At 43.9% G+C, this 15175-nt stretch overlaps 1 long non-coding RNA gene across 4 annotated transcripts in view; it reads right to left on the bottom strand.

The window, feature by feature from the left end:
• The window catches only part of LOC147349771 (uncharacterized), a 56047-nt gene extending 43182 nt beyond the window's left edge, over positions 1 to 12865 (bottom strand). The window contains exons 1-4 of one of the 4 annotated variants that reach the window (XR_015150137.1): positions 12741 to 12865; positions 12473 to 12533; positions 8698 to 8767; positions 6989 to 7621 (exon numbers count right to left, since the gene is read on the bottom strand). This is a non-coding gene — a long non-coding RNA (uncharacterized LOC147349771). Of the gene's footprint in view, positions 1 to 4605; positions 7622 to 8697; positions 8768 to 12472; positions 12534 to 12740 lie in introns of those variants that run through there. The other 3 variants (XR_015150138.1, XR_015150140.1, XR_015150139.1) reach the window with 3 other exon arrangements.
• Between the last annotated feature and the right edge of the window lie 2310 nt (positions 12866 to 15175).

Genomic DNA, 15175 nt, shown 5'->3' with positions numbered 1-15175 from the left:
AACGGTAAACAAATAGAAAAAGACATGTGATACAAACACTAATCAAAAGAAATTAGTAAGTGACTATTTTGATTTCAGAGAAAGAAGATTTCACAACAAGGAAAATACCAGAGATGAGAAGGGACATTATGTGACAATGAAAGGGTCTATTCAAGAAAACAAACCAGGACTTCCCTGGTGGGCCAGTGGTTAAGACTTCGCCTTCCAATGCAGGGGGTGTGGGTTCAGTCTCTAGTCTGGGAGCTACGATCCCACATGCTTCACAGCCAAAAAACCCAAAACATAAAAACAGAAGCAATATTGTAACAAATTCAATAAAGACTTTTCAAATGAAAGTGGAAGTGTTAGTCGCTGTGACCCCATGGACTGTAGCCCATCAGGCTCCTCTGTCCATGGGATTCCCCAGGCAAGAATCCTGGAGAGGGAAGCCATTCTCTTCTCCAGGGGATCTTCCTGACCCAGGGATCAAACTCAGGTCTCCTGCATTGCAGGCAGACTACCATTTGAGCCACCAGGGAAGTCACACAATGAAATACTGTAAATTAAGGATGAGCCACTACATTCAAAACATGGGTAAATCCCACAGTCAGTGCTGAGTGAAAGAATTAGGCTCACATCACGTGTGCCTTCATGCATTTAGAGTATAAACACAGGCAATACTAATGTCCAGAGTTAGGAGTCAGGGTAAATGGTGACCCTGGAGGAAGCAGATACTATTTCTTGATCTAAGTTCCACTACAAGGGTGTGGTCTGTTTTTGAAAACTCAGTGGTATGTTCATTTGTGATCTGTGTACTTTTCTATAAGTACTTTTCAGTTTATTTTTTAAATAAAAACATTATTAAGCATTTATTCCAAATACTTGAGTCAGTTGAGCCAGAAAAATACACTGAGAGTGTCAAATAACCCTGACACACATAAGCACATGTGTTGCAGTTTTAAGACATACTTCCGTAACGTTAACTGATCTTCATGACCTTTTGGGAAATGATAGGTTCTTTCCAGTGCTTCATGCATTACCCTGAAACCTCTGGATTCCTGGGGATTTTCTTAAAAATTAAAAAGTTTACATCTCTTTTCTGCCAACAGCAAAATAAGGTATCAGTGTTATCTTGGGGTTGCAAGCAGATAGGGTACAATATTTGACCATGCAATGATGGTGAGCTTCCTGTGGGGTAGGTTTGTCAGCTACTTACTCTGAATTAGCAATAAAAAGAAACCAACTATGGATACATGCAAACGCATATATTAATTTAAAATGCATCATGCTCAATGAAAGAAGCCAGACTCAGAATGTTACATACTGTGTGAATGGACACTAATGAACGACCACAAGTCCTAAGGTCGTACATTGTAAGCCCAGCACACAGACATAAGAAGCACTCTCTCCTTGATTTTCTTTCCTTTTTTAAAAAACTTTTTATTTTATATTAGAGTATAGTTGATTAATCGGCTTCCCAGTTGACACTAATGGTATAGAACCCGCCTGACAATGCCAGAGACCTAAGAGACGTGGGTTCAGCCCCTGGGTTGGGAAGATCCCCTTGAGGAGGGCATGGCAACCCACTGCAGTACTCTTGCTGGAGAATCCCATGGACAGAGGAGCCTGGCGGGCTACAGTCCTCGGGGTCACACAGAGTCGGACACAACTGAGACAACTTAGCACACATATTCACACATAGCTGATGAACAGTGTTGTGATAGCTTTAGACGTATAGCAAAGTGAATTAAGTTATACATTTTCCCATTGAGTTTGTCTTATAACATTGAGCAGAGTTCCATATGCTATACGTAGGTCCTTGTTGGTTATCCATTTTAAATATAGCAGTGTGTATATGTTAATCCCAGACTTTCTAGCCTCTCTTCCTTTTCTTTCTTACCTGAATTTTTTTTTCTCCCTCTGGATCAGTCAGTATAGACTATTACTAGTATAAACTAGTAACAAACAATTTCACTTCAACAGCTTTTTTTTTTTTTTTTAGTTTTTTTTTAATTTCGTTTTATACTGGAGTATAATTGATTGACAAGGCTGTGTTAGTTTCAGGTATACAGCAAAGTGATTCAGCTGTACATATATATGTATCTATTCTTTTTCAAATTCTTTTCCCATTTAAATTATTACAAAATATTGAGCAGAGTTCCCTGAGCTGTGCAGTAGGTCCTTGTTGGTTATCCATTTTAAAATCAGCAGTGTGTACATGTCAGTCCCAGACTCTCAATCTATCCCTCTTCTCCTCACCTGTCCCCTGGTAGCTATAAGTTTGTTCTCTGAGAAATAAAGTTTCTTTTCTCACTTATTTTATAGTCCATGGTGTACTGGTAGGGAATCTGTTCATCAGAGTTGGTGTGGATCTCCAGCAGGTTGCCATGTCAAAGGGGAAAAGGGGGAAAGGTTTTTAGGAGTCTTGCACATCCTTGAAAAAACCCATGTCAGTTGTGCTCACAGCTCCATGGTTGGAACTATTCAAAGGCTCTGTCCAACCACAATGGAGCCAAGAAATGCAGTCCTACCATGTAAGAAGGAGAACCAGGGATATTTATTGAACTGCATTATTTACTACTACTCCCTTCTAAATTCAAGTTCCCAGGAGAACAAAAAATGCAGTTAATTCCATCTGACTACATTGTCCTCCCCATTTCAAGTAGCTAGGCTACTGACTCCTGGGGAAAGAAGAAACTGTACATTTAATATATGTCTAGGAACATGGAATGGATGGGTGAGGATGAGGAAGGCAAGTCATGGGTTTACAAATCAAGCAAATAAGCCAAAAGATATAAAAAAGGACCTTTGGGTATGAATGTGGTAAGAGCAGAACCAATGGGCTAATAAACACAAAATAAAGAAGTACAACCGCAAAGATGAACATAGCAATATCCAGAACAGCTAATGAGTGCTTAGTCGCTGTTGTGTCCGACTCTGTGACCTCATGGACTGTAGCGAGCCAGGCTCCTCTGTCCGTGGGACTCTCCAGACAAGAATACTGGAGGGGGTTGCCATGCCCTCCTCCAGGGGATCTTCCCAACCCAGGGATCAAACCTGAGTCTCTTACATCTCCTGCACTGGCAGTTGGGTTCTTTACCACTAGAGCCATCTGGGAAGCTCAGAACAGCTAATGCCCATCACTAAAACTCAATCTCTGACCCCAATATTCCTTCAAAGAAATGTGTCAGCCATGTATCTGTTAACATACTTTCAAGGCAGACAAGCTTCTCAGTCTGAGTTAAACCATGATGGGGACTGAGCTAATAAAAGCACACTGATTTTTCTGTTCCTCCACTACATAATTTATGTACTAGTCAGACATAGTTTTCATTTAATCAAGAGCTATCTTGTCCAGCCTTTCAACCCAGAGTAACTTTGTACAAGATGAAAATAACTGAATCCATTGTGATGATAGAAATTTTTCTATTTCTTCCAGACCCTTACTGGCCGACAGAATGCCAGGAATCTTGCTTCCTTGGATGGTTTATTAAAATGCAGCAGACCGAGATTTCATTAGGGCTGTGAAATAGCGTGTGCTGCCCACTAACTAATGCTTGCCAGATGTATAAGCTCACCACATCTGTAAGTACCAAGCCACCTGCTCAAAGGAGCAGGCCTCCAGAGTCAGTGCAGGGAGAACGCTGCTAGGGCTTTATTTGCCCTTCAAATGATGTACCCTGGGGCAAAAATCATAAATTAAAATGGAGAAGGGGGACTACCAGGCTGAGATGGCAGTATTCAAAGGGACAAGGCTTCACTGAAGTTATTTCCCACAAGATTTTTCCAAGCATATTCCCTGAACTTCTGCATCTATACCTTTTAGATCGAACACCAAAGTTCTCATCCCCACCATGATGACCTTGGGTAAATCCCTTACCCTCCTTGAGTTTTACACTCCAAATAGGGAAAATGGGAACGACTGCATGCGCTTGTGGGGCTGCTGTGAGGATGAAATGACATTAAATCTACGGAATTGCTTTGTACAGTGAAAGGGCTATGAAATTGTTCAATAGACATCTAGTCCGCATATGCATTTTTTGAACGTGTAAGTGGGGTCAGAAAACCTGGTTCTGTCTTCCATTCTTAAAACATATTACCCTCCACACACATGTTCATTCTCTTTCTCCCTCTAACTTTCCCTCCCAGATCCCTCCCCTTCCTTCTCCTCCTCTCCTCCTCCTCCTTCTTCCCCTTCCTTTTCTTCTTCTCCTCCTCCTCTCTCTTTCTCTGTCCTTTCCTCCCTCCATCCTCTAGGCTTTGGCCAGGACGTCACTACAATGCCAAAGTTAGCATGAGACGCTCCAGGGACAGGTAGGGCCAAGTCATTCATTTTTCTGATGATAAAAGGGCAGGAACAAGCAGAAAGACTGAATAATGCAAGTTCAATCCCTCCATGCCAATCCCTTGCCTGCCCCCTCTCAGAGCACAAGGAAGTAATAGCTAGCACGAATCACCAGCCCTATATACATATCCCTAAGGAGCATATTGTTTAGTTTGGGATGTTTCTGAACTTCGCATAAATGAAGTCATCTGTATGACTTGTGTTTTGCACTCAACATTACATTTTTGAGATTCGTTCATATTAATGCAAGAAGCTATAAATTATTCGTGTTCACTGCTGTGTAATACTCCACTGTGTGGCTACACCATACTTTATTCTATCGTTGATGGACATTTCTGCTGTTGTCAGCTTTTCACTAGTACAGACATCTCTGTGATGAACATCCTTATGCTCGTGTGCATGATCAAACTAGTTCCCAAGGTAGGAAGGAGAACACTGCTGAGTCACAGGTTATATATATTTTCAGTTCAGTTCAGTCGCTCAGTCGTGTCCGACTGTTTGCAACCCCATGAATCGCAGCACACCAGGCCTCCCTGTCCATCACCAACTCCCGGAGTTCACTCAGACTCACGTCCATTGAGTCGGTGATGCCATCCAGCCATCTCATCCTCTGTCGTCCCCTTCTCCTCCTGCCCCCAATCCCTCCCACCATCAGGGTCTTTTCCAATGAGTCCACTCTTCGCATGAGGTGGCCAAAGTACTGGAGTTTCAGCTTTAGCATCATTCCTTCCAAAGACATCCCAAGGCTGATCTCCTTCAGAATGGACTAGTTGGATCTCCTTGCAGTCCAAGGGACTCTCAAGAGTCTTCTCCGACACCACAGTTCCAAAGCATCAATTCTTCGGCGCTCAGCCTTTTTCACAGTCCAGTTCTCACATCCATAAAAACCATAGCCTTGACTAGACGGACCTTTGTCGGCAAAGTAATGTCTCTGCTTTTGAATATGCTATCTAGGTTGGTCATAACTTTCCTTCCAAGGAGTAAGCGTCTTTTAATTTCATGGCTGCAGTCACCATCTGCAGTGATTTTGGAGCCCAGAAAAATAAAGTCTGACACTATTTCGACTGTTTCCCCATCTATTTGCCATGAAGTGATGGGACCGGATGCCATGATCTTCGTTTTCTGAATGTTGAGCTCTAAGCCAACTTTTTCACTCTCCACTTAGTCTATAGTACAAAATCATGTTTCCAAAGATCTTGCTCCAGTTTACACCCTGATTTCCCAGTTCCTGGCAAAAATGTTGAAAACTACCTTAGAAAACATTATTCTTGCAAGTAGCGGTCGCTGGAGTTTCGGACCACTAGCCAAGTTGGTTCCCGCACATGTCACTTGCAAGTTCACAGTCACAGACACTGCCCCAGGGGAGGGAGAGGTTTGTCATGTCCATAGTTGCTAACAAAGAGAGTCTTCAGGTGAGCGGTTTTGGGGCCCCCTGGCACTGGGGATGAGACTTCCACAGGATGAACGTGTACTGTTCAGCCCATGAACAGGACGCTCTGTAGCTGCCACTGTTTTTTACATGGGGTGGTGGAAGCTGGCAGAAGGCTTGATTTCCAAACCACTTTTCATCAACAGATGCCTCCAGCTAGACTGTGATGTCTTTGAGAACAAGGACCACTCTTTTCTACCTCGTGTGTATCTGTAATGCTTAGTATGGTGTCTGTATATCATGTATGTGTTTAGTCGCTCAGTTGTGTCAGACTCTTTGAGACCCCATGGACTATACCTGGCTATCTGTCCATAGGATTTGGGGGGCAAGAATACTGGAGTGCACTGCCATTTCCTCCTCCAGGGGATCTTCCTGACCCAGGGACTGAACCCACATCTTCTGCATCTCCTGGATTGGCAGGCAGATTCTTTACCACTGAGCCACCAGAGAAGCCCCTGTACATCATAGAGGCTCAGTTTAACTTCATAAGAGTTAACTATTTTGGCAGACAGGCTATGTTTTGCCAGAATCTGTCTCCTCCTCCTTCCAGGTACAGTGCTAGGTTATATTGCCCAGCATCCCTTGCAGTGTGACATGGTCTTGACACTTACTTTTAGCGGATCAAATGCGAGCAGAGGGGCTATTTTCTGCCTCTGGTCCTGGTTGTCAAAACCTCTCCTAGGGTGCCCCACACACTCTCTTTTCCTGGCTGCCCCATGGATGCTCTTTTTTTCCCTTAGCCATCACCTGGGTTCACATCACAAAAGGTGGCAACGGCATCTTTTTAAAATCAACAAAGGAAATAAATACGTTTTCTCTTTAAAATGAACAAAACTGCTTGAGAACCTCTTTGTCTAATTTTAGGGTGATTGTTGGAGAAGGCAGATGGGCACATGCATGATTCAGACCTGTGGGTGATTTGAGGCTCAGCTGCCCAGGTTGGATCTGAGTAACCTTGCTGTGTTTCTATGCCATGTATACCAGATTTCCCTTAACATGTCGCCTCTGTTTAAAGACCAGAAGCATAAGAAACAGTGATGTGGAAATCAGCAAGCAAGAAACAAAACATTTTAACTCTTTGTTGACCAGGGGATTTTTGCAGAAACTGACACTTGTGGCCTATAATTTGTTATGTAAGTGAACACACCAGTATATATATTGAGGCACTCTAGTCAATAGCATTCAGGTAACAAAAGACATATTAATACATTTCTGGTCAATAATGTGTTACTTACCTATTGCAGCATAACACATTACTCTGAACTTTAATGGATTAAAATAAAAGCACAAGCTATGTCACATTATGTCTGTGACTCTGGAATCTGGGCACAGCTTAGCTGAATCCTCTGGCTCACAAGGTCTCACAAGCTACAATCAAGGTGTTGAGGTGGGCTGCCTCAAGGCACCTCTAAAGGCTTGACCGGGATGAGATCCATTTCCAAGCTCACTCCATGGTTTTCAGCAGGATTCCACTCCTCATGGGGCACTGGACTGAGAGCTTCAGTTTGTCACCAGCTGTTGGCTGGAAGTCGCCCTGGAGGGTTTGTGTGGAGGCTTCCTTATAACATGGCAGCCAGGTTCATCAGAGTGAGCAAGTGAGAAGAGAGAAGCAGAGCAAAAGAGAAGTCACAGCCCCTTACAATCTGTCCTTAGAAGTAATATCCCGTCAGTTTCTTTGTTATCCCATCAGTTTCACCAGGTTCAGCTCACACTCAAGAAGAAGGAATCATCTTAGAAGCTGCCTCCCACACAAGAAGCTTAAAAGTGATAATTCTGGGGCTTCCCTGGTGGTCCAGTGGTTAAGACTTCACCATCCAGTGAAGGGGTGTGGGTTCAGCATCTGGTCAGGAAGCTAAGATCCCATACGCCTTGCAGCCGAAAAACCACAGCATAGAAGATACACAATATTGCAGCAAATTTAATAAAGACTTTAAAAATGGTCCACATCAAAAACTTTTCAAGAAATGATAATTCTGCCAAATCACTCCTATATTTTCTGAGCCTAATCTCTAAATTTCATTTATTTAGTCAAAAGCCTTAGTAGCCCTTCAGGCTGTCTCTGGCATTCCAGAAGCCAATGTTAAAGTAAGAAAGCTATAATGAGAATTAAATGCATGCTTCTTCCTTTACAAGGAATGAAACTATTCACTCCACCAATGGGATAGTTTAAATAAATAACGGCAAGTGACCTGTTCTCCTCTTTTATGTCAATATTTAGAGATAAAACTCAAAATTAATCAGTTGAATTTTTTTCAATTAAAATGCAGGAATTCCAAATGTGAGGTCACAAAAGCAGGTCTTGCCTATTTTCAATGCTAACACATAATTAAATTTCCATTTACATTTTAAAATTGTGTTTCTCAACCAAGTATGATCAACTATGCAATTACTGAGTGTCTTTGTGGATGAATCATGCTTTTCTTACATAATTAATTTAGAGTAAATTGAACAGCATGCATCAATAATTAGATGGGGAAAAACATGTCTAAAAATTCTTAAGTTCAATTTTGGTAACACGAGAAAGTGACAAAATGCATTTTATTTTCTTTTAATTCTTATAGGACAAGGCAAGGTAAGAGATTATATATTCTCAGAAGGAGGTTCCAGGTGTAAGTTTTGGAGAAACAGCTCAGTGTATTACACACCTTCCTCCCCCTCTCTGATTCATGTGACAATGGACAAATCAAATGCATTGGAAAAGACCCACCATAATCTGTTCCCATAGCCCTATACAGTACACGGATTTGGAACTATTAGCTCCCAGCAAGCTCACACATTTTAGTTAGCCATGGTCAACTGGAATGATGGAACCCTTCAGCCGTGGTCCAGGCTGCAGAAACTGTCTCCTCCCCAGAATACCACCCTGTGTCCAGTCACAACCACATGAGACCTAAATACAGAGAGTATCTCCCCAGCTGCTCTCAAGAGCCCAGAAGAAACTCACCTTGAGCTGAGGCCAGAGCAGGGAGCATGGAATTCTAGCCAAAGTGGGAGTGTGTTGGAGGAAACCCCAGCTGAGGAAAGAAATGGGCAGGGCAGGGGTTTAGAAGCAAGAGCGAACGGGCAAACCTAATCAGCCCAGCAAACTGGCAGTGACATTTTCAAGTGCAAGGTCATTCAGAGTTGCAGAACTAAGAACATCTTTAGATGCCGAAATGGCTTTTGCTAAATGTCAACTTGGTAAATTTGTTTTTCCTTTGGCTCGTTAAAAGAGAATTAACCATTTATCCAATAATGAAAAGAAATATGACCCTCCCCGGGTTCACAAGCATCCACCTGAGACTGGCCTAGTCTCTCCCATCTAGCCAATTTTGTTCATTTTATATATATATATATGTTGCTGTTGTTCAATTGCTAAGTCATGTCCGACTCTTTTGAGACACCATGGACTGCAGCTCCCGGAGCTTGCTCAAACCCATGTCCATTGAGTTAGTGATGCCGTCCAACCATCTCATCCTCTGTCATTCCCTTCTCCTCCTGCCCTCAATCTTTCCCAGCATCAGGGTCTTTTCCAATGAGTTGGCTCTTCGCATCAGGTGGCCAAAGTATTGGAGCTTCAGCTTCAGCATCAGTCTTTTCAATGAATATTCATATTAGCAATATGTACTTACCAAGAGGCCTCAGGTACCTGAGAAAGTTCCTGCCCTCAAAACACTTTCAGTCTGCTGCAGGGACAGAGTGGGATGCAGATGGTGATGCCGCAACGTGGATGGGTCCCATTCTGCAGAAGTGCTGATCACTGCGCTACAAAAGCACCTTGCAGGGGACCCTGTCCAGGTAGGGGTGGGGGCTTCTGGGTGATAATAAGCTATCATGGCATTCAGCTGAGCCCTCCAGGGTGAACAGGAGAGAAGTGGTTTAAGGTACTACATTTCTTTACCAGAGAGGTATTTATTCTTACTACTCAGGTTACAGAAAAGCAATATGCTGGCATTCTAATGTGCCTAGATTTTACACGTTTGAAACACTTTCATTTATTTTTTTAAAGTATAGTTGATTTACGATGTTTCAGATGTGCAGCAAAGTGACTTAGTTTTACATATATATATATATATTCTTTTTTCAGATTCCTTTCCATTAAAGGTACAAGTTATTGAATATAGGCCCTTGTTTTTCTATTTTATATATAATAGCATGCATCTATTAATCCCAGACTCCCAGTTTATCCTTCCCCTCCCTTTCTCCTTTGATAATCGTAAGTTTGCTTTCTATTTCTGTGAGGATATTTCTGCTTTGTATCATTTTTTAGATTCCACACACAAGTGATATAGTATGAAATTTGTCTTTGTCTGAATTACTTCACTTAGAGTGATTATCACTGGGCCCATCCAATGACATTTCTGCAACAAAACGGCACTGGCTCTGGTCATAGCATGACATCTGTTTTAATTTATTTTATCCTCAACAACCCCTGGCAACCCCATTATCCCCAGTTTACAAATAAGGAAGCTGAGGAACAGGAATGTTAACTGACTCCCCCCTGCCAAGATCCCCCAGCTAGTAAGTGGCTAAAAATAATTCTAAACAACCAAGGATAGGGGCTGGAGGTAGGAAGGAGGTGACTGGAGGCATGGGCTGTCTTGAGATTTTTTAAAAAGCCAGAAGAGTCCAGATCATGAAGGTCCACACACATCAGGTTCAGAATAGGCAAGCATCTTAGCAACTCCTGAAGGGGTTCGAGTTGGTGACGGCTAAGAGCTGCTGTGAACTCCATGGCACACCATGTGCCATGTGCAAATTGTATGGGAGGCAGGCAAGGTTGCTGTCTCTACCATCTGGTGAGAGACAGGGAGCCTGGGCTAGAGGAGCTGCAGTGAGGAGGATGGGGACCAGGATGAACCCTGGACCTTGGGGAAGTAGCATCAACTGGACATGGCTACTGGGATGAGAGAGGATGGGAGCAGGGAGGCAGGGAGGCCTACCGCCAGGCTTGGGATCCCCACAGCTGATGGGGCGCCCGGGGGAATCCTCTGAGATCCTAGAATAACAGTGATGGTGACCAGCTCTGTCCCTCAACTCCTTGATGGCAGCAAGCTAGACACTTGGAAGACACGTCTGCCTTAGAGCTAGGAATGCAAGCTCTCTCACCTTGTCACACTGTCACTCTTAAACACAGCTTGAGCATTTGAATAAAACAAAAGTAAAAGTGTTAATCACTCAATCGTGTCCAACTCTCTTCGAGCCCCATGGACTGTTGCCTGTTAGGCTCCTCTATCCATAACATTTCCCAGGCAAGAATACTGGAATGGGTTGCCATTTCTTTCTCCAGGGGATCTTCCCAACCCAGGGACAGAACCCAGGTCTCCTGCATTGCAGGCAGATGCTTTACCATCTGGGCCACCAGGGAGCAAAAGTTGCTCAGTCGTGTCTGACTCTTTGTGACCCCATGGACCCTAAGTCCATGGAATTCTCCAGGCCAGAACACTGGTGTAGGTAGCCACTCCCTTCTCCAGGGACTCTTCCCAACCCAGGGATCAATCCCAGGTCTCCTACATTGCATGTGGATTCTTTACCAGCTGAGCCATAGGAGCAGCCCAAGAATACTGGAGTGGGTAGCCTATCCCTTCTCCAGCAGATCTTCCCGACCCAGGAATTGAACCAGGGTCTCCTGCATTGCAGGCAGATTCTTTACCAACTGAGCTACCAGGGAAGCCCCGAACCACCAGGAACTTTTAAAAACAGGAATACTGGAGCCAGCAATGTGATAAAGTATCAGAGTCCAAACTTGCCACCTCTCTACCCTGTGGCCTCATCTTACAGAAGGCCCTTGAAGATGCCCAGAGAACAGATATTCCAAGTGTTAGACTACTGCCTCATGGTTATTTCCAACTACGCTAATATTCACAAGCTGCCTCAGTGTCCTGAAGTAATCAGTGCTTTTTGTGTTTTGGCCCTATTTGCTCTAAGGCAGAGATCAGTTGATACATCAACTATTTAAGATTAATTTTTTTTAAGACTTTATCCTACTTTGTGGGGGAAAAAAACCCTAAAAGTCACCCAGAAACTCGTTTTTATGACGGCTGACACATCTAGGGGCTATGAAAGATGTCTGCATTCCTTCCCTTTTTTTGGCCAACTCTTCAGAGAGCGTGGTTTTGGATTCCTGTGCTGTTCCCTCTGTTCCTTCGAGAAGAACAGGCCAGCCTCACTTATGTCCACTTCCACCGAGCAATTGCCCAGGGCCCACCTCCGAGGCACTTCGTTTATAAGCAGTTCTGAGAAGCAAGGGGTCAGAGGGGGCAAAAGCTGGTCCGGGGAGGCATTTATGGATGGCAAAATTCAGACAGCAGCGTGCATTCCAGAGAGGGCAGCCCTGTGGTGTGTTCTGCAGCTGGGCCCAAGGAAATATGCCTGCTCCTCTCAGCTCCAGCCCCTCCCTGGTGGGGCTGTCTATAATTGGGCTCCCCCACTCTTTAGGATCAGCTGATGGGCCCACATTGAGGGAGGCAGCTGATGAAGAATTCATCTGGGCTGATATGCAGAGAAAGACCATTGATTCCTTTGAGCTTGTTAAGCCAATATCCTCTATACAAAACATAATCCAGAGGCTTGCAAGATGAACCAGCTGAAGTCACTGTCACCAAGGGCTCTAGCCAGACACTAGAATGAGGCAAAAATACCCACAGGGCAGGAGGCAGCCCAAATGGCATGCCATCTGCCACCTCGATTGCCTCAGCTCCTATTTACACGGAGACACCCGAAAGGGGACTTGGACTTACTGTTATCACCAGCATGAGTGAGGCATTTCTCCATTTCTTTCTTCTTTCCTCCCTTTTCCTGCTGAAAAAGGAACACAGATGTGGCAGGCAGTCTTTTGCTGACTAAGAAAGCATTATTGTCACCATTTCTGTGTTTGCTTATTTGTTTGTGCTATTTATTTATGAACTTGTGCCCAAGCCCCATCCACATAAAATTTGAGATAGCTACAAGAGAACCATAAAACAGAAAACTGTTAAGTGAGAAGCATCAGAATCAAGGAAATATAACCTGTATTGGAGGTGCTGGCTTCCAATTCAAGATGGCAACCTGAGATTCATCTTCCATCCCTCCCAAGAACCCCTGAAATATAAATGCAGAAGGACAAAGATGAACACGCCTGCACAGTAGCTGCGTCACATGGGGATTCTAATGAGTTAGAACTGAGCCCATACTGGTATCACCCTAAAGCCTTTGAGAATTCCACTGTGCCCAGGGCTCAATGCACAGGAGGAGAAAATTAATAGGCTCAAAAAAGATAAACCCTATAAACATATTCACAGGCAAAGGTGCCTGTTGGCACTGAGTCAACCCACAAGCAATACTACAAGTAAGGCAGCTAACATTTGTGTCGGTGGAAGGGAGGATCATCTCTATGCAAACTGAAACAGGCATCATTAAACCAGACCACTGTGCTCAACAGAACATGACGCATAAATTCCACAAGGAGACCCAAAGGCAAGTAAGCACTGAGAACTTTTCCATAGAGGTCCAATAACCAAAAAGATTTTCCTGGGAGATATTGAAAGAGAGCAGCTTGTGAACACCCAGGAAAACAATATCAAGCAACCCACAGCCATCAAAGAGGAGGGATGGAAATCAAAGGCCAATTTCAGGCCATCCCACATACTAGACTGTCTTCGGGCTACCTAGAGTGACCCAGATTCCTCACATCTAAAACCCAGTTTTCGCATCTATAAATGGCAGTGATGCTATTACCTACCCCACAGGGATATTGAGGGGCTCAATCAAATAAAGTACACAACAGCTTAGAACAGTGTCTGCCATGTTGGAAATATGGTAGCATATAAGCAGCTTTTATCATTATTATTCATTGTAATGGCAGAAAGTGAAGAGGAACTAAAAAGCCTCTTGATGAAAGTGAAAGAGGGGAGTGAAAAAGTTGGCTTAAACTTCAACATTCAGAAAACTAAGATCATGGCACCTGGTCCCATCACTTCATGGGAAATAGATGGGGAAACAGTGGAAACAATGTCAGACTTTATTTTGGGGGGCTCCAAAATCACTGTAGATGGTGGTTACAGCCATGAAATTAAAAGACACTTACTCCTTGGAAGGAAAGTTATGACCAACCTAGATAGCATATTCAAAAGCAGAGACATTACTTTGCCAGCAAAGGTCTGTCTAGTCAAGGCTATGGTTTTTCCAGTGGTCATGTATGGATTGTGAAGAAAGCTGAGCACTGAAGAATTGATGCTTTTGAACTGTGGTGTTGGAGAAGACTCTTGAGAGTCCCTTGGACTGCAAGGAGATCCAACCAGTCCATCCTACAGGAGGCCGTTGGAAATGAACTGGGTGTTCATTGGAAAGACTGATGTTGAAGCTGAAACTCCAATACTTTAGCCACCTCCTGCGAAGAGTTGACTCATTGGAAAAGACCCTGATGCTGGGAGGGATTGGGGACAGGAGGAGAAGGGGACGACAGAGGATGAGATGGCTGGATGGCATCATCAACTCAATGGACATGAGTTTGGATGAACTCCTGGAGTTGGTGATGGACAGGGTGGCCTGGCATGCTTCGATCCATGGGGTCGCAAAGAGTCGGACACAACTGAGCAACTGAACTGAACTGAATATGAAATATTTACAAATTTTATTTTAGCTATAATTAATAATTAAAGGGCCATGTGTGTTCAATCATGCTCGATCGCTCAGTGGTGTCCAACTCTTTGTGACCCCATGGACTCTAACCCACCAGGCTCCTCTGTCCATGGAATTCTCCAGGCAATAATACTGGAGTGGGTTGCCATTTCCTCCTCCAGGGGATCTTTCCAACCCTGCAGGATTGAACTGCCAGCTTCCAGGGATCAAACCCAAATGTCCTGAGTCTCCTGCATTGACAGGCAAATTTTTTATCACCATGATACCTGGGAAGTCCAAAAGGGACATGGATAGAAAGTTAAAAAGAAAAAAAACTGTTTATTTGGGTCACAAAACACAGTGTTCTGTGATCTTGCAAGGTCCTTCTGATGCACTATGCCTTCCTCTACACAGTCCATCTCAACAAGGTTGTATGCCCGAGTTCTGGCCAGAGCTGCTTGTCAGTCCCTAAGTATTTTTAGACCTTGGCTGAGTGGTTTCTCTCCTTTTTCAAAAGGGCTGGATGACAGCTTGCCACTAAGAATAGCAGTTTTCCAGTTTAATCAGCAAGTCTCCTGGCTTCATAACTGTGCTGGCACTCATGGGGGGTTGACTGGCCACGGTCACCTGTGGATCCTAAGCCGTCCTTGCCAACACTGGCCAGATCTGCTGCCCTCTCCACAGCCTGCTCCCCGAGGGCCTGTCAGGACATGCAAAGGAGGAATAGAAACATCTTTTCTCCCAGGAGAGAGAGAAAGAGGGAGAAGTCTGGACCCAGCATCTTTGGCAGCTCTTCTGAGATGCTTGAATCTGCAACACATGAGATTGCAGTACATGGAAAATTC

Source organism: Bos grunniens, chromosome 21 (assembly GCF_055505025.1).
Source record: "Bos grunniens cultivar Pamir isolate PY7600 chromosome 21, Bosgru_T2T1.0, whole genome shotgun sequence".
Taxonomy (NCBI): domain Eukaryota; kingdom Metazoa; phylum Chordata; class Mammalia; order Artiodactyla; family Bovidae; genus Bos; species Bos grunniens.
Note: the sequence above shows the minus strand (reverse complement) of the source record. Positions and strands in the feature narration are given on the sequence as shown.